Here is a 23,736-nt window from a genome sequence, read left to right on the forward strand (position 1 = left end):
TTAAGGTGATTGCCATCTATCTGATGGCTTTTCTACCATAATTGTTATATTTTTTACCAGTTAATTAAAATTTAACTTTTGGCCCTCCCATACGAAGAAAGCAAGAGATTGCTGTAGGATTATAATATAATTTAAGACACAGTTATTCAAATACCAAAAGGACAAATATAGGTTTGGGGCAGACTAAGCTTCCAGCAAATAACAGAAATTATTCTTCCCTTCAGCAATTCTGATAGAAAAACTCCCCAAAGTAATTGTTATTGGCCTGACCTTGAAATAGTCTTTACTCAAGCTCAAACTTCTGTGTTGGCAGAACCAGGGCTAACACAAAAAAATATGATTTATGTCTCAATAGATATAAAATACCAGAGAGGGCAACCAAGAATTGCTTTGTTCACATTTATTTGTTGGCGGAGTGAGAAGGATTATTTTTATGGAGTTAGTCACTGATTGAGTCTGTACTTCATTGAGCTCTGGTATAAATAGACATTATATATCTATGTAACTTAGGCAAATTATTTTACCTTTCTAACCTTGATATCTGCATAAAATGGGAATATTATATTCTATTTAGGGCTGACGTGTTAGTAGATAGTCAGCTAACATTTTCTGTCACATTAGTAAACACAATAAATGTGAGTTATTATGATGCAAATTTATTACTGGATATCTAATTTTCACATAGCAGGAAGCATGGGAAGAACCATACCTAAATAGCGATATCAGCATAGCAAATACTTCATTTATGCAAAAATTTCATTAGTGGGAAGAAAGTTTTCTATCATGTTTTATTAAGGTGCAAGTATGGAAATATGCTAATTGACTTGCCAATACCTAGATTCAGAAACGCTAACATCCAGAACTCTGAAAAAAATTAATTTGTTTTCCATGCCTTAGTCTGTGATTTTTTTTTTTTTATGGTACCCCTAGCAGACTAATACAGTTGAGTTGAGTTAGCTCTCAGAACTTGACTCTAAATAAAACCTGAAGAGAAATTTCCAAGAATTTTATAAAGGTATTTTAAGAATTATCTCATTTTAAACATTTTCTTTTTGAGAAATAGGCCATTTCATTTATTAAAAATTAAAACAAAGAAATATATTTTCATTTGCTAAAGTGCTATTATTTAAAGATAACATTTATTGCATGTGATGAAAAATTAAAATGCATTAAAAGGGCCTTTTTTAGATAAATCTACCTCTAAAGGATCTGTGCCATCTGCCTGAAGACATTATGAAGATGAATAGCATATTAAGCCAGTAAACATAGCAGTTTAAAAAAATACTAAGATTAATAACTATTCATTCAGCAGCCACAGGCTAATCTTTTTGGAAGCAGAGATTGGATCACATGCCGACTTAACCTCTGTTCGCCCACTAATCATTGAAACTTCAGTTGCTACTGTCACACTGAACTATATATTCCTGATAGAAATTACTCTAAAAATTTATAAAATGAAATAGATGCTAGCATTTCTAAAAGAGCCATCAAATTAGGAGCATTAACCATTTTCATGCAGTTCTTAATGTTATTCAAATCTGTTGATACATCATATATTTAAAATTTTGTATCTTTGCCAGATGATTTTGAGAAAAGTTTCTGCCTTTTGTGTCAAGAATCAGTCTGATTAAAAGAATCATGCAATGAATCAATTCTTGAAAAGAACAAAGATCTTTCATGAGTTTATGACATACTGTTTACAATGCATATCTTGGGAAAATAATTTCTTTATTGAACTGCTGTTTTTTCAAAGTTGAAAAATGACATTCTAGTGAAACTGGTTAAAGGTATAGCTCAAGTAGGCTAATGGTCATAATTATATTTCTGCTTTTGAAATTTTTTTAAAAGAAAAAAATTGGACCAATAGGGAGAGGTAACTGTCCATATGGTGAAGATCATTGTAGAGCATGATGCTTTGCCAAGTTTCATCTATTTGCCAAGAGCCACAAATAAAGCTAGGGCAGGCCAAAAAAAATGTTTCTTAATCTGTTAAAAGGTTACATTGAAACCAAACCAAATATGAATTCTTTTTTTTTTTTTTTAAACCTTTTTACAGTTGCATGAGCAACATATGGAAGTTCCCAGGCTAGGGGTCAAATCAGGGCTGCAGGTGAGGCCTACACCACAGCAACAGAAGTGCCAGATCTGAGCCGCAGCTTGCAGCAATACCGGATCCTTAACCCACTGACTGAGGCCAGGGATTGAACCTGAATACTCGTGGAGACTACGTCGAGTCCTTTTCCTACTGAGCCACAATGAGAACTCCCAGATGTGAATTCTTATCAAATACTGGCAGGAGGAAACAAAATCATTAAGGGCCTTATATGACTTAATTTGCACTAAACTTGGTAGGAAATAACATGAATTTACGTTTCAGGAGTATATGTATTTGCATGGTATTTTGAGTGAAAAGAAAGAATTTTGAAATTGTGTACGTGTAAGGGATATAAGAAGCAGAGGTGGGGAAAGGCGAATGTTCAGAAAGGAAGCTGAGAGAGAGATAATTTCTAGTATCCACCCTTGGATTATTTATGTATAAATACATTAACAATATATGTCTAGAATTCTATTTTTAAGTAGACTTAACAGAATACTGAGTGTTTTGCATGGGTTTTAAGAAGGGATTAAAGAGTTCAAAGCCATTTGAAAATTTCCTCTAAATACATTAAAGGGAGTCACTTAATGCTGACTTAACAAGAATTTACATGTTACTTTTCTTAGGTGGAACTTCCTAAGTATGATAGATGAATCCTTGGTGTTACACAGATCAGTAGCAGGACCTCCCATGTGGAAATAGCTATATTCATTTTTTTCCCATCTTAAAATAACTTTGTTAGGAAAAATCACATACTGTCTTATTGCCAGGTGACTCATATAAAAGCCCAAGTTACCTTAAATCAGATAGGTAATCCCATAGTTCACTTACTATTTTGATAAATTCAAATACTTTGAAACCTATTTTGGCTCCATACTGGTTAAATATTTATCTTAATAATTATATCTAAATAAACTTTCCTATAGTTATTCTTGTGAATTGAAATCTTGTTAGGTTCCAGAAGCCTCTGGATATCAAGTCATATTAGCAATAGCCCCCAGTGTTCTGATTTTATCTGTACCTGAGAACATGGGACCTCCAGAATCCTGCAAAGTTCTATATGACTCCTGAAATCTCCTAAGAAATGCTTCACATGCCAGCCTCTTTAGGAGGGCTAACATACAGCCTTCTTTCTCTAGCACTCTGATTTCTTTTTTCTATGCCCTCCACCCTTAGAATCACTGGAAGTGACCTTATTCTTGATATTCTTACTGCTTCATCCTGAAATGATAACACAGGGGCACTAATCTCCTGATGCTCTCAAAGTCTTCAACTCTTGGGGCCAGAGTCCTGCTTGTTTTGTGCAGAATTGTTGGAAAAGAGTCTTTTACTTTACCCTCATCTGTGTTGCCACCAGGGCTCCAAGACAGCACAATACCTGTCCAGAGTTTGACTAATACACTCATGAAAATGTTTCTTTCATCTTTAGCTCCCTAGCAGCTACAATCAGTTCATGCCCAGTAAAGCATAATGCCATGCCACTCTCCGAGCCTTTATGCTCTCATCATAGGTTAGGTCCCATAAAGCAAAACAAAACAACCTCCTCTATCTTCAGCAACATTCAGAGCTCCTTTGCATATTATTTTAAGTATATAGATGCTGGTAAGAGGAGAGGAGGAAGTGGGGAAAAGAAGAGGTATTTAGAACAATCATCCCATCCTTGTTCCACTAACTGATAAAATCAGAGTAGAAATTGACAGAGATTTCTTGATTAGCATTCAGAAATCTATCAGCAGAAGATCAAAAGTAGATAGTAGGAAATAAATTGTTATAAACCAAGGCATAATTTGGTGTTATTGACAACAACTGATATCAGAATGGTAGGATAATTTAAATAGTAATAGCTACCATGTATTGGGTGTTGACTGTGTGATAAACACTGTTCCAGCCACTGTAAGCATGCTACCATGTTCAATTCTAAGAGTAAAAAATTATTACACTCTCCCTTTTATTTCTCCAGATCAGAACACTCAAAGTCATCTCCCTAATTAAGTGAGAAGCTCGGACTCCAGCTGGTGACTTTGATTTCTAAACTTCTTAACCAGAATTTCCTCTGGACCCAAATTTCATTCCCCCAAATAGTCACTGGCCATGCAGATATCTATCAGCAGTATTTTAAAGTTTATATGAAGCACAGGCTCTCCCATAGAGTAAAATCATCACTGAAAGACCAATGTTTATGGAGCAACTCCTTAGTATATGCCCACCATCATGCTAGATCCTGGAGGGAATATATTAAAATAAATAATCCTCACCATTCTTTTATATTCAGTTTTGGTTCTTTGCTTATATTAAGAGTATTAAAATATACTTCAGGAAAAAAAATGGACCATTAGAAGATTGAATATAGGACTTATTAAAACTCTGTGCCCAGAAATGTTACCAAAGATTTCTAAGCAATAGAGTTGTAATAGAGGGAATAAAAATTATAATTTACATTATAATATTTTTTTTAATGGCTGCACCTACAGCATATGGAAGTTCCTAGGCCAGATCTAATCTGAGTTGCAGCTATGGCAACACCCGGTCATTTAAATCACTGTGCTGTGCTGGGGATCAAACCTATACGGCAGTAGGATTCTTAAGTCACTGTGCTACAGCAGGTACTCACTCCAACATTACAATATTTAGATGGGACTTATAAGAGAAAACATAGCTCTTCCTTGTTCACTACTAAAAATTTGTAAAGATGAATTTAGCCTTCAAAGAAAATAAGAGATAATGATAGACATTAATAATAGAGTGTAAGGGAAGGATTGTTCTGGCTACAAAGATATACTTTTCCAAGCCAGTCACGACAACATGTGAACCAAATAATATAGTCTTACTCCTTTTAATTTAATATATCTTTGTAAACACACTCCTTTTTCTTCATTTTTCATTCTATGCATTTTTTTTTTCTCAGAACACATTTGAATTTCAGTTATGGTTTAAGTTATATGTTCATATGTATGTTGGTAGGTATTCATATATATTTTCCACCAAATACTCTATAAGATACCATGTCAAATTGGAGATGTTATGAAAGCTTATGATACCATTTTCCCTCATAAAGAAAACACAGAAACTATCTTAATAGGATATTATTGGGGGAATATGCTTATGGTTGGGCTGAAGGATAAGCCCAAAGGTCTGCGATGATTCAGAAAACATATTCTTGTGATAGTAAAATTCATTCTAAAGTATTCTGTGATTTTATGTGTACAGGTGCATTAGTGTTTCCAGTGAGAGGCAGTCTTTGTGTCATGGCACTGTTCTGGATTCTTTATAAAACACCCAAAGGCTTTGGAAAAAATTGAGAGTAAATAGGGAATAATAAACTTTTTCATGACATACTGCAACTAAGATTCGCACACTCTATAAATGATTGCAGTTATTAATCATATAGTAAATGTAAAAACCAAGTTTACTCAATTATGTGAGATTATAAAAAATAATAAATTCGGCATGGCCATATTTTTTTCTTTATAGATAGCAGCCCTCTTGCTTAAAGCCTAGTTAACAATAGCCAAATTTGATTTAAAAGATGTGGATATACCCAATGAGGTAATTTTTAACAATGGCAATTGATAGTTACTGGTTACTCAAAGTTCTCTTACTTAAGCCAAACTTTGGTGTAGACAAAAGATTTGACAGAGAGGTGTTGAACTTTCACCTGAAGGTTTTGGTGGCTATAAAACAGCCAGTAAGAGTACCTGTAAAGGCTCTCAAGTTATTATTGCCAGGTCTACTTGCCAGGTTCATTGAATCGTAGCTTTCTTTTCCTTTAAATCCAGTGTCTGTTTCTCATTGTCAGGCATGCTTTAGATTCATCATATTAAAAGGTACAATAATCTCTATTGTGTTTCCTTTGTCTTATATCTACAGCCATCTGAGAGAGGAAAAACTTTTAGCCACAGCAGGAACTTCCAGTAAAATACAGTAAATGACTGTGTTTTCCTTATGTGCCACACCCTTTCCTCTTCCTAGGTCTTGGGTACTTCTCCACGACATTAGGTAGAAATGTACTCACTTGAACAGGATTCAACTGTAAATGTGTGTTTTTTATTTGTTTGTAATAACTAGTAGGGATACAAATAATATATCATTAAATATATTAGCAGGACTCTACATTAATGGAACAAGCTGCAAAGTGAAAAGGCTTGCCCATCTGGCCATTTATAAGTATGTTGTGACTGATGGAATAACATAGATAGAAAATTAGACAATCTTGGAAAGTTATAAAAAAGGGCAGTTTAGGAAGAACTGGCTTGAAGTCAAAAACTAGCACATTTATAACCATAACTGGTATAAATGAATTGTGGTATAGCATGATTGATCATTTTATTTTGTTGTGTTTCATGTCAGGGTCTGCATAATTTGGAAAGAGGGAAAATTGTATCAAAATCGATCTATTCCATAAAAAGATAACATTTGCTTTGAAAGGAAGCTTAAGGAAGGCCTGGCAGATAAGATGGAAGACAAATGAAACAATAATAAATTATCTAAGTAAAACAGACAAGTTTTGATGTAGGGAGAGGGAGGTGCTTTTTTTAAAAATGTGGGGTTTTCCTACAGAGGGAAATCCACACCCCAATGACTATTAGAATTAATCTGGAGTCTAATGGACTTTGACTGAGATTTGGCTGAGGGATCTGATTCTTAATCATAACTTTGAGTCTGTCTCACTAAACAAGCTTTTCAAATGTGATTAAAAAAAAAAAAACCTTTTGAGATATTCAGATATCAAGTATTCTCTATTCAACTGATTGCTTTTTTAATGGGTCAGTGCATCTTGGAAAAAGACTGGAATTTCCCATATCTAATGATAATCTCCTGTGTTTTTGCACATATATAAAAATATTATCAAAAATAAAACTTCAATATCAAAAAGAAAAGTAAGCTATTTTCTAATAACCATAAGTTACAGATATAAATTATTACACATAGAATTATGAGCTACAGCTGCAAAGGACATTTCTTAATCTCCTTATAATTTATTATCCTTAATAAAAGAGAAGCCCTTTTGGTATCTTCTAGCCCACTGCTTGAAGCTTGCAACACTCTGTATTTATTTTCTTACTAATAGCACTAAGAGCTCATTTCCATATGATGTATGTAGTATCTCATCACCTTATTCCAAAACCAGTTTATCCTCTGTAAATAAGTCAAGATTATGAGGTTAGTGGGATGGACCGGGAGTTTGGGGTTAGTAGGTACAAACTATTATATTTAAAATGGATAAGCAATGAGGTTCTACTCTATAAACAGGGAGCTTATATCCCATCTCTTGGGATAGAACACGATGGAAGATAATATGAGAAAAAGAATATATAATATTAGAAAAAGAATATATACATATACATATATATATGTATGTATGACTGGGTCACTTTGCTGTACAGCAGAGATTGGCACAACACTGTAAATCAAATATACTTTAATAAAAAAAGAATATGAGGTTAGTTGTTTTGGTTACAAATGCATGGTACTATGAAAGATATTATAACTCATCATATTTTCATGATAAAAATGTTATATGCATATTTTAATAAACTTATTTTAAGTGTACTCTTCATGGAAGAGGGAATGCAAAGATAAATTAAACATGCCAATCTAGTGCAGTGTTCTAGCACAGAAAAGTTAGAACTTTTCTGTTGACACTATTTCTAAAATAATTTTTGAAAACTTCAGCCATTTAAGCTAATAGTCATTTGCAACATGGAATTTGGGGCACATTTTAAATGTTGACAATTTAAACTATAACTATGATATCATTCTTTTAAATGACATCAATGAAATATAAATGCAACAACAATTTAATACCTACACAATCATTTATAGATCAATGAATGTTCTCTTGACAGTTGAAAATTTTACTTTATTTCTTAATGTCCTTAACATCATATTACACTACACTATCCACCTTCCCCCAATAGAATTTTGTTCTATTAAAAAATATTTGTATTTTCAAAGTCTTTTAAGTGGCCTCGAAAGAGAACCAGGAAATTGCATAATATAGAAACAGAAGGAATAAAAACAGAGTGGAACTAAAAAACTGGAGGAAGGTAGAAAAAGGTCACTGAGTGAGCAGGTGACATTTAAAAACTATAATGTTGCAATATCTTCCTTTTCCTTAGAAGTTTTTGCACAGCTACAGTGCAAACCTCTCCTAATCTTTTCCTAGGAAATTTTTTAATGAAGTCTCTGCTCAAAATCTTTTATGCAACAAAACATGTACCTAGGTTGAAAATTTATAAAAGCTTCCTGCGTAAACCTCTGTCAATGAATGTTTTAAAAATCTTTCCTGGTGGCATTCCCATTACAATTTTTTTTAGGGAAAAATACTGCAAATGATGATGATGATGATAATAGTAGCTAACACATTTGGAAGGCTTACTAAATTCAAAGCTGTGAGCTAAGCACTAAATTCTTCTCCCTCTACTTCTATCTACCAGTTCATATACAGAGTGGCCACAAAGTCCGGAAACACTAATGGTACATAACAGATGATTTGCTAATTTATATTATAATACATGAAAAAGTAATAATGACATTTTCAGAATTTATGATCACATTATTAAAAACATATAAGGTAGGTACTGTTTATTCCAGGTTTACCTAAGAGGAAATTGAGGCAGAAATAGGTTTATTAACTTCACCAAGTGATTTTAAAAAATGATTGATTCAAGATTTGAACCAGATAGTGTTTGTATGTCTCTAGAGTTTATACTCTAGATCAAAACATAATCCATTTATTACAGATTTTGGTACATAATTTTCAAACACAAAAAGTAAAAATTGTATTAGAAGTACATCATTAATGCGATGAAGAAGGTGGTGAGTTCATGTGTCCTTTTGAAGAAGGCTCGGCAAACATCAGTGTATCCATTGCCCCTGTCCCCTTGTTTATGGCCCAGGTGATGTTACACCTTGCAAAAATGCTTTGTATTAAGACTCATAAAGGTGAAATAATGGGCACGCATGTGCGTGCATGCGTGCGTGTGTGTGTGTGTGTGTGTGTGTGTGTGTGTAGAAGTAAAAGGAAGGCTACGAAAGAAAAAGTTTAAAAAGAAAAACTAGCCTGAAGCTTAGACCTTAGGAATTTTCTATGGAAGATCAGCTTTAGGATAGAGTTCAAATGAAGTTTAAGGATCTGGAAATTTATTTCTGTTAAATAAGCTGTTTCTGCCTACTCCTTAGGGGAATGCATACCCCAGTTTGTAGATCACTGGTCTAAGCTATAAGACATATTAAATGAAGAAATTCAGTTCTACCCAAAATAAAAATACATTTGAGAACTATTATGCTGGGCAATGTAGTCAGAAAAATGAATCAGACAAATTGTAATTTAATGTAAAGCAAATGTGAAAAGGAACAAATGATAGATAAATAAATATATGAAAGTTTATATCCCCACTATATATAACATGGTTCCCCTTCAAGTTCAATGACAACTTATTTTTACCTATTAAATTAAATATTAAATAATTGTCATAATTAACAAATTATCATAATTAAATAGTTGTTATCATTAACGTTGGTACCAGAATTCCTCTTATGGAAAAACTTTTTGTTTTTGGTAAAATACATAAAAAATAACATGGAGTAGAGCAGCCACATGGCCATAAATGTTAGCAGTTGCTCAAATATAAGAAAGAAGAAAAAAAATCTCCACTCCATTAATCAAGGTTTGAAAATGTATTATTTTCACTCCTAGAGGAAAAGTAGGAAAATGACTGATAAAGAGGAAGAGAGGGGATCCAGAAAGGAGAGAGGCTGAAAATAGATAAGGTATTGGAAGGACCAAGTGACATTTTAAAAATATTGATGTCTACTGTTTGTTTTGAAATTGCTTACATTGCTAGTATGTTAATCATTCCTGAGTCTTTTATATGCAAATCTTCAGTGAAGTCTACTATGCTCAAAAGCAATTAATGTGTACTGAATTTTATGAAGGTCAAAGAAAAGGCTATTTCAGGGATCAATACAAAGTAGAACAGCTTTATGCACTAAAATAGAGTTCAATTAAAAGTAAGTTAGCAAGGAGGTTTCAGAGAAGTATATTTATAAAGAATACCACCATTTATAGGATGCATAATAAAACAGAAAACTCTTGGAGATTAGAAAGAATACTAATAGAATTTTGGCACTGAAGATAAGACCCTCAAGTTACTGGATCAATAATCGTACTGAGTTATTGAGGTGATGTGTTATATTTAGGTTCATGCTTTATTTTGCATGAGAGTTATGTAAGTTAACATAAATGACAAGTACATAGAGCAAATGTTCATCGTCAGTTGTGCTAAACAAATTTTGTTGAATCCAAAATATTTATTTGAATGATTTTTATTAGCAACAAGACTTATTACATATAAAAATGTTTATGTAGGTGTTTTTTGGGACATTCTAACTATTAAGAAATTGTATCTTTCTACTCTTAAAAAATTACATTTAAAAATATATGTTGTATGTTTTCATACCTACTTTTTAAACAGGTCATTAATAATGTCTCCTAGAATAATTATGTCTCCTAGTTTACCTGTTTTTAAAACTGAGCAATAAGACAGTGTGCTATAAAATTTTCTAAGGATGGTAAAACAATCTCACATTAAATTGATCCATAAACATAGTTTAAACACTAAAGATATAATTTCAGGGAGTATTGTGGAATAATTTGTAAATTACTTACTGAGTTTACAAGCACTAGAAGATGTACTACAAAGAAGCTTAAAAAACTCTTCACAGATTCTTCTCTAATGTAGCTCAGGGACAAGAAACAAGGAAGTGACAAATTAAAGGACAAAAGAGAGAATGTAAAATGTACCTCAGAGACAAAAACAAAACCATGAGCCAATGACTAGGAAGAGTTAGAATTAGGAATCTTCTTGTTTATTTAGAACAACTTTTTTTTTTTCTTTTTTTTTCTCTCAGTTTTAGTTTAATTTGCTATTTTACAGATGGGGCAGCCAAACTCCAGTCTATTTATGTGCTGAGCATGTCAAAAGCTTAGCCGGAAGGAGAAACTGCTACACACTAGGCTGGTCCTCAGAGGCAGGTTTTTCATATGACACATCAGTGTCCTCCTTGCTCCTGTGTACCCTCCTCCTCTGACCATATGAGATGTAGTTACCTAATCACCGACAACTTGGAGATTTATATGCTATGGTCTTAGATTAGAGAAAACTAACACACTTACAGAATTCCTCTTTTTTTGAAAAAAAACAAACAAAAAAAAAAACAAATCATAAACACAAAATGAAATACAGGGTCTTGAAAGAGTCTTCCTCAAGTGAAAGTCCTAGGGTTTAAGTTTCATTAATTTAATGAAAAGCCTCATATTCCCCTCAAATTAATCTTGATTTAGTTTTCACTTTTCTAACCAACCTGACTCATTCCTGATTCTCTGAACTATTTATATTGTTTGATGAAAAAACTTTCATCATGCTCTATGTGAAAGTCTTATCTGACCTTTAAGAACCAGGCACTCTTCCTGCATGGAGAGCATTTTGAAGAAAATATACAATTATTTTATGGACATAAAATGATCTTTTATAAATAAAGACATTTTTACTAATATACAAAACTAAAATGTATCAAGATCCTTAATTTTCCCCTAAATAATATATAAATGTAATGCTATCAAGATAATAAATAATCTTAAATTTCAATTAAACAAGAAACAACAATAAGACAAATGGGCCCTATAATCCAAAATAATTTTGTTAAAATAATTTAGTAAGTAGAACAATTTTTTTACATTTCAAATCAGTAATAGAAAGGATGAATTATTTAATAAAAAGTGTTAAAACTGTCCATCAATTTTGGGAAAAAAAATATATCCGAGGTTCAGTTTCAGTTGGATTAAGATTTACATGTGAAAATGGACCTATTAAATGATTATGAATGTAAAAGTTAATATTTTTGCTAACTTGGAGTGGAAGAGAATTTTCAGGAAGAATATGAAACTCTAGATAACTAGAAACTGATCCAAACTTTGAAAACAAACTTATGGTTATCAAAGGGGACAGGTTGGGAGTGGGGATGGACTAAGGGTTTGGGATTGGCATATGCACACTGTGGTGTGGAATGATTCATCAATGGGGACCTGCTGTATAGCACAGGGAACTCTACCCAGTATTCTGTGATAATCTATATGGGAAAAGAATTTGAAAAAGAATGGATGTGTGTATATGTATAACCAAATCACTTTGTCTAACAGCAGAAATTATCACAACATTGTAAATCAACTATACTTCAATAAAACTTTAAAAATGGAAAAATAAAAGATATGTGAATGAAAAAGAAAATAGAAACATATCCTTCTATTGCCAAAATTCAATCTAGCCAGATATGTTTTCCTTATATTTTCCTCTTTCTCACCTCTTAACCATCTGTCAAGCTGTCAAGTTTCAGAGTCTACTGAATGATTATGTAAATAAAGCAAGGCAGAAATATTCTAAGTTAGAGGAACTGAGCTATTACAAATCATGTTAGTTGATACAGAGAACTTCAGATGTTATTTTATTTCCAGCTCCTATCTTAATTCAGAGTGGTTACAGTCAGAGGCTTCAGAATCTCAGAGCTAGATGGGACCTGAAAGTTTCAAAGTGTAACCTGCTCATTTTACAGATTTAAAAGGTGGGGGAGTGCCCATTGCGGCTCAGCGGGTTACTAAACTGACAAGTGTCCATGAGGATGCAGGTTCCATCCCTGGCCTTGATCAGTGGGTTAAGGATCCTGCATTGCTGTGAGCTGTGGTATAGGTTGCAGAAGCCACTCAGATCCCGTGTTGCTCTGTAGGCCATTGTCTGTGGCTCTGATGACCCCAGCCTGGGAACTTACATATGCTGCAGGTGCAGCCCTAAGAAGAAAAATAATAATAATAGTAATAATAATAATAATAATAATAATAATAATAATAATAAAAAGGTGAGAGTTCAAGAGAGTTTAGTGATTTGCCTCATATCCCCCAGCAGTGGTAGATGAGCTAAGAGTAGGAGTTTCATGTACCAAGTCTCAGTTCTATGCTTCTTTTATTAGGTTAAAATTAAACCACATGTGAGTCTAACTAATATAGAAACCTGAATACTGGTTCCTCAGATATATATCTATAGATATATATATATATTTTTTGGCCACCCTACATCATATGGAGCTTCCCAGGCCAGGGATCAGATCCAAGCCTCAGCTGCATCAACATCTAGATTCTAACACACTGTGCTGTGCCGGGATCAAACCTGCATCTCTGCTCTCCCAAGACTCTGCCGATTCCTTTGTACAGGAGCCCCTATCAGCTATATTTTTAAATTTCTCTAGAGATCATTTTTCATCCTATTTCTTTCTAGAATTTAAATACATATATACACGAAACTCTACTTGTTAGAAATAAAAATTTAAAAATTACCGTTAGCCTACTAACATCTCATGAAAAATCTTACCAGTATGCTACAAGTCAGAGATCAATTTAATGAATAGAAGGCAGTTTAAATTAGGACCTTTCATTTTCAAGCTATTTCCAATTTATCCCCTTCAAACTATCCAATATACATGAGAATTCATAACTTGGAAAGACACTTAAAAAAATAGTGTGCAATCCTCTTAATTTCTACATGAAGATGATGGGTATTCACAAATAGTGGAAGTCAAAATCAGTTTTAGCCTAGTAAGTGAATCTCCTTCCATTTTATGCTTTTTTATGTCTTCAATAAGCAAAATCAGGGCTTTATAAAAATTGATCTGGCACCACTTCACATAAAAAAATTTCAGGAAGAAAAATCCAGCTGTCAGATATAAGTAGGCATTTTGAGCATTCAATCCTTGCTCTAAGGAACAGTGAGTCATATAAGATGTAATGTGCAAAGGAAGCTGACACATAAAAGGACAGAACAACAATGATGAGTTCCCAAAGACATGGCTGTGGGACAAAGAATAATTATAGAGGGTCTATTTTTGGGCCCAGCAGAATGACTTGGGAATTTAAAACTCAGAAGAAGGAATTAAATCACTTGGCTTTGAATTTAAGATAAAATAATTCAGTAGCCTCCATTTTTCATTAACTGCGTTATAGTTTACTAAGATGATACATGATTGAATTGTTAAATACTTTGCAGTCTAAAAATAAGTGAGGACAGGAAAGCTACTTTAATTTTGTCAGGAAGGAGGATATGAGGTGTAATAATTACATAATTAATATCTGATATGGAACTGTAATACTAAATATAAATCAGGAGACACATCTCTCTGTAGCAGTAATCTTTTTGGAAGCACCAGTACCCCTGAAGCTTGAAATTAATGCCCAGGATTGAAATTGAAACTGTTTGCCAGAAGAGTTCTAAAAATAGTATAGAGAGCAACTTAAATGTTCAATTCAGCTCACCACCCCCCATTTTCCTGTTCCCTTATTTATAAATGATATACTCTTATGTCCAAATTATGGGAAAGTTTTGCAGCTATTTATCAGAATATAACATAATGGTGACTATGTGAATCAGAAAACAAAACTCTACAGAGGAAAAGAATCAGTTCAAAAGAGCAACCTAGACCTATTATTTTTTACATTAAACATAATATGTTTTCTATATGTGTGTATGTAAAAACATATATAGGTATAATAACATTAGCCACAGACATTATATATGTGTGTATTTTATGTGTGACGATTGTGGCTAATATTACAAAATTACTAATATTAATAAATCTATTAAGATCCAGTCAAATTAACACTTCCAGTCCTCTGACCAAGGGGAAAATAAAAAATCATGAGGGATAAATTCATACCCAAAGGTCTCAAGGAAATGACTTTAAAAGTTATCTGAAAGTTATCCATAAATCCACATTTTTCAGTATTTCATTAGGTTGTCTTTCAAAAGCTTTCCATGATTCAGAATTTATTTGGATTTATATTATGTATCATTTTGTGAAATCTTTTGTATGATTATTAACATGTTCATATTATCCTCAACTTCATTGGAAATCCAACATACTACTTTTATTAAGTCATGAATGTTCTTTTGTAATATATTCATATTCAGTACCTGAAAGTAGGGCCATCCATAGTTTTGACAGGTGGTAGCACAAGTGGTTGGTGTATCATCGTAGGACCCTGAATGACAAGAGAACATTCCTGTGAATTTGGTAATATTATTAGTCTCTAGTGGGATTTTATAGACCTTAAACTTATGTGCTAGTGTGGTTTTTGTAAATCACTAATGTATATATTTTAAGTGTTTCAGTTAAAAGGAAGTTGGGAGGAGTTGTATCAGGCACATTTAGGTTGCCAACATGCTAATGTGAAAGTAATCAACAACTTTGTTCTTAGAACTTATGTCTTAAGAATGACGATTTCAAGGAGCATGAGCATGGAGGATGGTTTCTGTTGTTCAAGACCTTAGCACTAGCAAGAGGTGGATGCCCTGAATATTCAGGAGAATGATGTTGTTCCTAGAAGAAAGGATGACTTGGTCAACTGGTTCTGAGAAGGAATGACATGTCTGGTTCAGAGTACATAAAGATCTTGGACAACTGATCAAAGTGGAGGGAATCAGGGAACACAGATCTTGACAAAGAGGAAGACAGAGGCTAGATCATGTCAGTAATGAGAGTTAGCCTCCTTAAACATAGGGTATCACTAACAAGTGAGTTTCATCCACTGTTAAAAGAGTTTAAGCAAGCAAAAAGTCTTCAGACTCAAACTAATGTTAAAAGCAAGATATAGCTAGTTTACCTTGCCTTGCATTTACACAGTACTATCTGGACCTGTAGAATTTCAAAAATGTCAGATTTGCATTTGAGGATTGTTTAGCTCCATTAGCTCATATTGTGATTGAGAAGCTTTGATTAAACTTGCTCTTATGAATCACTGATTTGCTGCGTCTTCTAACAATAATTTCTGAATTATCGTCAAGGATTTCTATGAAGTCACTAGGGATCTTTACATGAAAACCTGAAAGCATTAAGAAAGCTATGCTGGAGTTGCCATCGTGGCTCACCAATAATGAACCAGACTAATATCCATGAGGACATGGGTTCAACCCCCGGCCTCACTCAGTGGATTAAGCATCTGGCATTGCGGTGAGCTATGGTGTAGGTTGCAGATGCGGCTTGGATGCAGCATTCCTGTGGCTATGACATAGATCGGCAGCTCAAACTCCAATTTGACTCCTAGACCCCTAGCCTGGGAATGTCCATATGCCACTGATGTGGCCCTAAAAAAAAAAAAATAATAAGGCTTATGTTAAAAGCAGTTTCTGTAATTGAATCTTTTTTTATAAATAAAAAAAAAGTTTTGAATTACTTTGTAAATTTGTGTTGTAAGTTTTTATACCTTCACATATTTTAATAATTTATTATATATTATAAACAGTCTAGTATATGTTGCAATTAAGATCATGATGTGTCATATTGAAGAGATTGTATTAAAGAGATGTATATTTTTACATCAACAAACACACCGAACACATTTAGAATCTGGATTTTTCTAAAAGCTATTTTAGAATAAATAAACTCTTGTCAGTCTCAGTCTTTGCTAGCATTCATATGGAATTCACAAAGTTCAAAGTTGAAATTTACTTTGAATATTTTCCCAACTTGCTAGAAAATGCCACTAGAAATAGACATGAGCATAGGGCATTTTTGTTCTATTTTTTTTTCTGCATGGTTCTAGAAATTTCATTTTTCATCTCAGCTGAAAATGCTGTGAAAGAATCTTTCCACCCTTTTGGTGATAGGGAATAAGTAGAAAACAAATATGTCTGAGATTATTTCTGGCTATCAGAAGATTTATTGATGAGTTAGTTTTGGTTTGTATATGCATTGGACATATTAATAAAATATCATGTATATGTCAGCATGGTCTTCCACTTTCCTCTGAAAATAAGATTATCTGTAGTACCAAAAAATAGATTAATGTCCAAGAGGAGAAGATATAAAGAGAAAATATTTTAAAGCCTTAATGAAAGTGATAGAGATACCTAGAGAAAACTCAAAAGAAAGCTAATTTTGTGCAAGTAACACTACTGGCTAAAGTGATTAAACAATGAAATCCAGGAGTTCCTGTCATGGCACAGCAGAAACAAATCCGACTGGGAGCAATAAGGTTGCAGGTTCGATCCCTGGCCTTGCTCAGTGGGTTAAGGATCCAGCGTTGCCGTGAACTGTGGTGTAGGTCACAGACTTGGTTGGAGCCTGTGTGGCTGTGGTATAGGCCAGCAGCTGTAGCTCTGATTTGACTCCTAGCCTAGGAACCTTGATATGTCGTGGGTGTGGCCCTAAAAAGCAAAAAAAAAAAAAAAAAAAAAAAAATCCAAATCAACTAAACCTTAAAAACACAGAAAGTAAATATATTACATAAGAGTACTGGGCAAACTTTCTTGATGTAATGCCGTTGTAGTGAAGTACAACAATCAAAATAAAAGAAAAAAATGCAAACCTAAGGAGAAATCAGAATCTTGAAGAAATATATTAGTTAAATTCAGCTACTAGGTATAAAAGCAATCAAGTAGAATTACATAAAAGACCCAAACTCCAGTGCTTTCTATGATATTTTTATGTATAAGAAGTAATTTTTTCAACAGTAGTCATTATCTCTTTCAGGAGACTTTTAAGCTCCACAAACGATTTAAAATATTCAAAATATTATAAAGAACACACAATATAGGTCATTATACATTTGTCCTAACTCATAGAATGCACAGTACTAACAGTGAATCCTGCTGTATTTTGGGTGGGCATAATGTATCAATATAGAATCATCAGTTGTAACAAATGTACTACTTTTGGTGGGAGATGTTAATAACAGGGAGGATGGGGACTGGAGCTACATGGAAAATCTTTAACCTTCTACTCAATTTTTATATGAATCTAAAACTGCTCTAAAAATAGTCTATTTTTCAAAAAGGACACATGTATGTGAATGGAATTATTTATTTTCTTCCTCTTTATTTTTAAAGATGAGGATTTCCTGCTGTGGCACAGCAGGTTAAGGATCCAGAGTTGTCTCTGCAACAGCACAGTGTTGCTGCAGCTGGGTTGTAGGTTGGAGCTGTGGCTCAGATTCAATTTCTGGCCCAGGAATTCCATATGCTGTGAGTGCAGGGAAAAAAAAAAAGAATTTTGATGGGGTTTTTGAATAAAAGGATAAAAGGAAATGGAGACTTTGGATGTGATTCTAGGTCTTATCAATCTGCAGTTCTTGTTCATGGTGAGAAATGCCATTCCTACGTTACCAGTTTTAAAAGCAATAGAACAATCTTTCCTTTCCCTAGACCACCTAACCAAAAATAATTAGTCCTTTTCTTAAATAATTATATGCAAAAAGTGGTCTAACTGTAATTCCACAATAAGTTGCTGTTACCCAATTAGAAACAAATGTTTCAGAGGAAAATTTTAATTTGTTTTACATATAAATTTGCTGTGATTCACAATCATGGCAATGCAAATTAAAACCACAATGAGATATTATGTTACACCCACCAGACTGGCAAAAATTACAAAGTTTGACAGTAATACAATGTATTAGAAAGGATGTGGTGCAATGGAAACCTCACACACTGTTGGTGGGAGTATAAATTTGTAGGAGTACTTTGAATTGCTAAAATCCCGAAATGCCACTGGTAAATATATTCCCTAAAGAAACTCAAACACATGTGTACCAGGAAATATGTTTTAAAAATATATTCATTGTTTCATTGTTTGTAACAGCAAAATGGTAGAAGAAATTTGAATGTCCCTCAGCAGGGGACATTGCAGCAGAGAAAAGAAACAACCATAATTATACACATTAACACTGATGCATCTCCAGAACATAAGGCTGAATGAAAGAAGCTTATCTCCAAAGACTAAATTCATATATTCAGAAGGATTATACTTCTATAAAAGTAAAAATAAAAACAGAAAACTAAACAATCATTGCCTAGAAATACGCGTACATATACAGATCTATATATGTATATATTCAAGGCAAAAAATAAAGCAAGAGAATGACTAGCACAAGTTTAGGCTAATGGTTTACTTCTAGGGGACATTATGTGTGATATAATCAAGGAGGAACATGATGCACAAGATGGATTCTAGATATACAGGCATCTATTTATTTAAAGAGTATATTTCAGGAGTTCCTGTTGTGGCGCAGTGGTTAACGAATCTGACTAGGAACCATGAGGTTGTGGGTTCAGTCCCTGCCCTTGCTCAGTGGGTTAAGGATCCGGCGTTGCCGTGAGCTGTGGTGTAGGTTGCAGATGCGGCTCAGATCCTGTGTTGCTGTGGCTCTGGCATAGGCCGGTGGCTATAGCTCTGATTCGACCCCTAGCCTGGGAACCTCCATATGCCGCGGGAGTGGCCCAAGAAATAGCAAAAAGACAAAAAAAATTTAAAAAATTTAAAAAATAAAGAGTATATTTCAATAATCTTTTATATGCATGAAAACTTTAAAGTATAGAAAGCTTTCATAGGACAGTGTGCAGAGTATGATTCCTTACCTTGGAATCATGTACTTGTTGTGGCTCTATAGACCAAAATATATATAATGCAGTGCATTTCAGATAGGTTTGGAAGATCAGATGGGATATGGAGATGGCTCACATGTTACTGATCCAATTTTAAAGTTTACTTCCCTTTGTCAGAATATTGTTAAGATTAGACCCCTTTTAAGATTTTGCAGGTATATGCACAATTTAAACACTTTAACAAATATGATTTAGGTGTCTGAATTCCATTTGATTTTATGTTCATTTCTTAGTTATATGGAGGGAATTTTTACACACCAATGATGAACAACTTGTGAATCAATGTGTGTGTGTGTGTGTGTGTGTGTGTGTGTGTGTGTGTGTGTGTGTGTGTATTTACCCCTGAGTCCAGAGAAAAAGGAAAGGGTCAGTAAAGTTGTATTTTGGATTATTACCAAGTTCCTAAGACTTTGAATTATAACGGTTCAGATATGGAAAATGTGCCCCTCAAAGCACAAAACTATTAATTCTCAAAGCCAGAGTTAAAAGGGAAAGCAAAATATGTCTTGTTATTTATGTGTGGTTCAAGGTGAATTTGTACTTATTATTTCATTGCTTAGAGAATCACTTGATTTAAACATGTGCCATGTTCATTCATTTTGTTATTGTAAATTTGAACCTAATCATGTTATCATCTCTTAGTCTCACAATATCCAGAGTTCAGTAGGACATAGGGCTCATTTAAGCATCATCTCCCTCTGTACGGTGAGCCATCCCAGATTGTTTTGGTAGGTTTGGAAGGAACCAAGAGATTTGCAACGAACCAAACAAGTTTGGCTATTTTAAATGTGGTATGATTAATGTAGCCCAATTTCAGGGCTACCTCCTAGACAGACTAAGATTTCCTAGTAGGTTAGGTGCCATGAACCCTCCATATTTTAGAGTAGAGTCATTATCTTGACCAGTTGGGCCCAAGTCTTAGAACAAATTTACACCTAGGAGGTGAGATTTGCTTTCACAACTTTTTCATAAACACTCTTCACCTCTTATCAGAAAGAATAACACAACATTCAAGCTCATTCCTCAAAGAAAAGAGCAGATCAGTGTTTTTCCTAACCAAACAGTTAGACCAGGTAGCTGGAAGGCATTTATTTGTACACTAACTCTGTGTCTATATCCATGTATTCAAAGCATCTCCACATCTTAACTGATGCAGTTCAGTGCTAGATTTTTATTTCCTAACCTTTCTGGCAAATAAAATGTCATACTGAACCAATTTATCTTCTTTTATAGCCTCTCCTTTTATCTTCTCCCTCTTTTTTTCTCTATTCTGTTCACTCCCCTTTTCTTTTGCTGGTTTCTTTTACTTACAAATCCCATCTGTCATTCTGACTTTATATTAGTTTTTTGAGTCAGTAAGCGGTAATCACTAAGCTAATTACATTGTTATAGTCATATATATTTAGTGTCTACATGAGAATTTTTCAGTATCTTTTCTGTTCTCTGTCTTCCTGATTAGCTTTTAACTCTCTAATCTTGCTCCTTTCGTTTCTAGTTTCATCAACTTCTGGTTGAATCTCTAAAACTTTCACCTTGCCATTTGCCAAGACACTGTCACCAGACTTGACCTGGGTTTATTCCAAGGGAGAAAAGTTTCGGGTTTGTAAAATGTTTAAGTTAAATGTTTAAAAACAGGAAGTTAAAAAATATGATCTTTGTGAAGAAGGAGAGCACATCCACTCCTTTAGATACAGATGAGGTTAGGATCTCATGAATAAGAGGAATTTGTCAAAACAGAAATAATCAGAGAATTGCTGATAACATTTTTTTGTGGGCAACATCATGAATTATGAAATCTATTTACAGTCATATTCCATGCTATAGGCTAGCAAGCCCCACCTTTGGACTAGGGATATTTAACATAGTCAAGGTGATCCATTATAAACAAAAACTACTTACTAGAAAAGACATGAATTTTGTTCTATGCCCTTAAGTCAATATGCAATGAAGAGTCACTTATAATAATTAGTGAAACTCTTAGGTTGGCATCAATTTATTTAAATTTAATTTAGTATTAGATGATTATTCAGATTTCAAAACAGCCTTTTCATCCTACTAGTAGCACTCTATTAGGAAAGACTCTCATGAATACATGGTACCTCTGCTGAATCTAGATGAGAGTAGACAAATATTTTGGCATCGCCTTTTTCTGAACAGGACTACTGGGAGCACCCATTTGTCACTGTAGGTACTGATATTAGCTTGAGAAAGTGTGAAGTGTCTCTGCTCACTGTGAGAAATTAGTTATTTTTGCACTCCAATTTTAAGTACAAAGCATTTAAACTGCAAATTCTATCAAGGCTTTTATTATGTAATGTTTAAAGGCCCTTTCTATCATTTTATCAAGCCCTTCTAGATTAGAAATGGTCACCTTTTTGTCTCCTAAAATTATTGTTGGTTTCAGCTTTATTATTATTACTATTGTCTATTTTAAGCTCCTTGGAACAAAGAAAGTATGTTGTAGAATATTGGATTGTTATGTTTCATATAAATATACTAGAAATGAATTGAATGTAGATTAATTCTTAAAACAAAATACAGCTTTTGTTAGGGCATGATTAACATTTATGTTTTATAATAGTAACTTTATTGTAAGTATACCAGTAGATAATACCACATTAAAGTCAGAAAGTTCAAAAACACTTAAAGAGGAAGTTATTTTACAACTCATTTTTATGTTTTAAGCAACACTTCATTGAGGACAGAGAGTTGTTTAATACAAACTAGTTTATTGCTCATAGTTTAAATTCCAGTAAGTGTGTTTTTAGGTAATATGTGGAAGCATAGTAAAATTACAACCTCAACACATTTTATATACATATTATTTCCATGAATGATATACATTATTACCTCAGAAGAAAAAAAGCTTGATTATGATATTTCTAGGTGAATGAACAATTAACACCTGTTTTAAAAGAACATAAAGTCAGCTATATGAATCCCAAACATATGGAGAATATAAATTAGAAAAGTATTCTTATAACATGAGTTTTGTCAATTTGGAAGATCTATTTTGTGAAAATCATCATGTGGCTTTCAAACAAATCATGATTTTATTTAAAGACATATATATTTTAATTTATGAAACAGTCCTTTAGCTTTAAGTTCAGAAAACTTCCAAAACTGTAAAATAATGAAAGGGTATTGACATTGGCATTCTTTTTAGAATTATCTTTAAATATTTATAAAGCAAAACTTAAAAGCTTGATAAATTATACATTTACAAACATGTAACTCATCAACTATCAAAGAGAGGTATAATTTTTTGGCAGTTAAACAGAATTTGTAGTCTACCATACATGCTTTTTAAAAAAATGGATTTACTTTCTTTCAGTTTCAGTATGTTCTTTTTTTCCCTCCTTCTATAGACGTTTTTAGTGTTATTGTCCAAAAAGGCAATAAGTAATGGAGTAAGACTTTGTTAGGAGGCAACAGTGGGCAAGTCTGCCAGTTTCAACAAGAAATTCTGCCAATTTCAGCCATTGTTTGGCCATTTGGGGAAATGCTTCAACATTTTGTGTTAAAATACTGAGCAGCCTTCTCATTTACTCCAGTTTGAAAGGTCACACCTTGGAATTCAGTGAAACCTGAACACTAAACATTACAGCAAGCATCTTCATTAATTTATTTTCTTTTACAAAGACAGTGAAGGGATAAATATTAGGTTGACCTGAGGATAATAAAATGGTAATTGGTTTCTGAATATTTTCTCTTTCGCAATGTGTAGTGATTCTAATACCTTCAGAGTTTCAGACATCTGCTGTGTGCTGCATACAAAATCACAGGCACTATCTAGTTTTCTGTGGAGACTGGTATAAAGAAACATGTTTATTCATTTAATCATTTATGAAACAATTTTTAGGCACTTACTATAGCAGGCACTTTAAATGTTTAGAATATGTTAGTAGGGAAAATATGTAAGTGCTTGCACTTGTAGAGCTTACATGTTAGTGGCATAGACAGAAAATAAGTAATAACAGAAAATACATAAATTATGGTTTGTTGCAAGGTGATCAGAGTTAGGGGAAAAATCAAGGACATGCTAAAATAAAGATGAACAAAATGGCTGTGGTGGTGTAGGTGTAGGTTGATTTTAAATAGTGATTGATTAGCTTGGGCTCCACAAAAAGGTTTTTTTTTTTTTTTAATCTGAGCAAA

At 33.4% G+C, this 23,736-nt stretch overlaps 1 protein-coding gene and 1 long non-coding RNA gene across 17 annotated transcripts in view; one reads left to right on the forward strand and one right to left on the reverse strand.

The window, feature by feature from the left end:
- LOC106506297 (uncharacterized) overlaps positions 1–23,736 on the forward strand; it is a 476,882-nt gene that overhangs the window by 268,561 nt on the left and 184,585 nt on the right. The window lies entirely within an intron of this gene.
- The window catches only part of CALCRL (calcitonin receptor like receptor), a 98,559-nt gene that overhangs the window by 64,305 nt on the left and 10,518 nt on the right, over positions 1–23,736 (reverse strand). Inside the window, exon 2 of one of the 2 annotated variants that reach the window (XM_005672014.4) lies at positions 15,112–15,179. The exons of the other annotated variant lie outside the window; for it this stretch is intronic. The gene's annotated coding sequence lies outside the window, so the exon portion shown is untranslated. The remainder of the gene's footprint in view (positions 1–15,111; positions 15,180–23,736) is intronic. 2 annotated transcript variants of the gene reach the window in all.

The sequence above is a fragment of the Sus scrofa genome, chromosome 15, assembly GCF_054392235.1.
Source record: "Sus scrofa isolate SSC_HxYL_T2T_F1_AM1 chromosome 15, Sscrofa_HxYL_maternal_Yorkshire_Landrace_v2.0, whole genome shotgun sequence".
Taxonomy (NCBI): Eukaryota; Metazoa; Chordata; class Mammalia; order Artiodactyla; family Suidae; genus Sus; species Sus scrofa.